Source organism: Sapajus apella, unplaced genomic scaffold (genome assembly GCF_009761245.1).
Source record: "Sapajus apella isolate SASKATOON/1434 unplaced genomic scaffold, GSC_monkey_1.0 scaffold144, whole genome shotgun sequence".
Classification (NCBI taxonomy): domain Eukaryota; kingdom Metazoa; phylum Chordata; class Mammalia; order Primates; family Cebidae; genus Sapajus; species Sapajus apella.
The window spans coordinates 98613-101490 of NW_022437084.1; the positions used below are offsets into that span (position 1 = coordinate 98613).

The 2878-nt window shown below is 39.0% G+C and overlaps 1 long non-coding RNA gene across 1 annotated transcript; it reads right to left on the reverse strand.

Moving 5' to 3' along the window:
• Window positions 1-446: 446 nt before the first annotated feature.
• On the reverse strand, window positions 447-1524 carry LOC116540742. Its single transcript, XR_004264577.1, has 2 exons — window positions 1435-1524; window positions 447-552 (listed from the first exon to the last, which is right to left on the reverse strand). It is a non-coding gene; the product is annotated as an uncharacterized LOC116540742 (long non-coding RNA).
• Between the last annotated feature and the right edge of the window lie 1354 nt (window positions 1525-2878).

Sequence of the window (2878 nt, forward strand, 5' to 3'; positions counted from 1 at the left end):
TCAGGCTGGTCTTGAACTCCGGACATCAGGTGATCCACCCGCGTAGGCCCCCCAAAGTACTGGGATTACAGGTGTGAGCCACCTCACCCAGCCCAGGACAGAAATCTTAACAAATGTCATATGTGTGGCAAGGGGATTGCAAAACATCAGAAAATTCATTTTTGAGATAATTGCTGCAAATGCAGTGAATATAGCAAACCATCAAGCATTAATTAACATTAGAGTCAATTTAGCATTGACTTGATTTTGAGTTGACTTAACATGGAGTTCAAGCATTAATTGACATTAAAGTGTTTATGTTAAGAAGATTGAGCCAGGTGTGGTGGTTTATGTCTGTAATCCCAGCTCTTTGGGAAGCCAAGCTGGATAGATACTTGAGGTCAGCAGTTTGATACCAGCCTGGCCAACAGACTTCAGACACTTTTTTCCAGCCTGTTTATTGTTTCTTTAACATAAACTGATTGGAATTTTTATGCGTATTGTGTTGAATTTAAATCACATTGGGTTATATAATCATTTAACAATATTAATCCATCAATATGGGTTGTATCTCTATACAGCTAGTGCTCGACTTACGACCACGATTGGTTCCGACAGACCGGTCGTAACACGATTTGGTCGTAAGTTGAGTAGGCTATATGTACAGTACTGTGAAATGATGTTATAAAAATCTTTAAGTCATATTTTATCATAATTTTCTTTCATTATTTTTATATATCATAATTTTCTTTGTTCATTTTATGCCATTTGTATCATCTCTACACCATTTTGTTTCTTATTTTTACATTCGTCAGGTTTGAGTAAAACACTGCATTACCAGTACAACTGGTTTAATATTTGCAGAATATACAAAATTACAAAATACAGGTGCATACAAAAATACAAAATAAAGGTGTAAAAAATACCATGGGAACATTTTCCGAATTGCAAAACATATCAAAATATATAAACATGTACGAAACATTTTATTGGCCGCTGGTGCTTGGCTGCGGATCGTTGATGTTGCCATCTGAGGCAGCAGTTGGGGTTACCGGAGTTGGTTTTTTCATAAACATGGTGAGCTTTGTCTGAATTGTATGTTTCTTTTTTTCTTCATAAATTTCACGGTACAGAGGAAACACATCGTGCACCATCCGTTCAATCCTTGCAAATCGTTCGATGTTTGGGTCCATTGCTTCGAAATGTATAAGAAGTTTATTGGGAGGGGTTTGATGAAAAATATCCAAGACACAAAACACAAATTGCTGTACCGAGTCTGGGATAACAGTTGAAATGGTGCATGCGGAGATGGTATTGCTGCCGGAAGCTGGTCCGCACTGTCGTAGGCCCAGCTGGGCAATGTTTGCGCTGCCAGACATGGAGCAGTCGTGGCTAGCGATTGTGGTCGTAAAGTTGAATGGTCGTAAATTGCATTGGTTGTAAGTAGATCAATACCTGTATATGTTTTTAATCATTTTGATCAATGTTTGTAGATTTCAAGGTACAAACTTCTCACCTTTTTACATTTATTCCTAAGTATTTCTTACTTTAAGTCCACTGGGAAATGGGTGTGTTTTTAAATTTTCTTTTAAAATAGTTTGTTGTTGGCCGGGCACGGTGGCTCAAGCCTGTAATCCCAGCACTTTGGGAGGCCGAGGCAGGTGGATCACGAGGTCAAGAGATCGAGACCATCCTGGCCAACATGGTGAAACCCCGTCTCTACTAAAAATACAAAACATTAGCTGGGCATGGTGGCGCGTGCCTGTAATCCCAGCTACTCAGGAGGCTGAGGCAGGAGAATTGCCTGAACCCAGGAGACAGAGGTTGCGGTGAGCCGAGATCACGCCATTGCACTCCAGCCTGGGTAACATGAGTGAAACTCCGTCTCAAAAAAAAAAAAAAAAAAAATTGTTTGTTGTTAATTTATGGAAATTCAGCTAATTTTTAATGCTGATTATTTTTTTCTGCGAATACTCTGAATGTGTTTATTAGTTCCAGCAGTATTTTGGTTGACTCTTTGTGATTTTCCATACAGAAGAGTATGTCATCTACAAACAAATATAATTTTACTTTTTTCTTCCTGATTTGGATGAGTTTTATTTGGCTTTTTACTTGCTCTGGCTAGGACAGCCAGTATTTATTGAATAGAAGGGGTGAGAGCATTCTTGCATCATGTGAGATCCTTCAGGAAAAGCATTTCCTTTTCCCTGATTGGTTATTTCAGCTATGGTCATTTCATGGATGGTCTTTGTATTGCTGAGGTAAATTTTCTTCTCTATTTTGTTTAGGATTTCTATGATGATTGGATGTTGAGTTTTGTGAAATGCTTTTTCCCCATCTGTTGAGTTGATGTGGTTTTCATCTTTCATTCTGTTCAAGTGGTGTATCACATAAATTTGCTTGAATATGTTGAACCATCCTTGCATCCTAGAACTAGGTGGCACTGGGTTATCTGCAATCCTTTTTGTATACTCTTGAATACAGTTTTCTAGTACAAGTGGTCTTCAAGAAGCTCATGAAAAAATATGCATTATGAGAAAATTGTGTATTAATTTGACACTTTTTTTGCACTAATATAAACTGGTACAAATCTGTTATAACATGTCTGAACAGGCATGTCTGAACAGTTTGAAGCCCTTTCAAACACGAGTTCGAAAACAGACTCTATCAAAGCAATATGAATTCTGCTAAAATTAAAGCAAGAAGAATCATCAAATTTATGATGAGACCACATACAGTGGCTCAGGCCTGTAATCCCAGCATTTTCGAGGCCAAGGAGGAGGAGGCTGTCTGGCAGCCTGGCCAGGGAGTGTAAAAAGGTGAGGCCAGAGGACTATGGTCATCTTAAGGGTGGGGTCTGGAAAGGGTGCTGTTCTAAAGCGGGAGGGTCCAGGTTCTC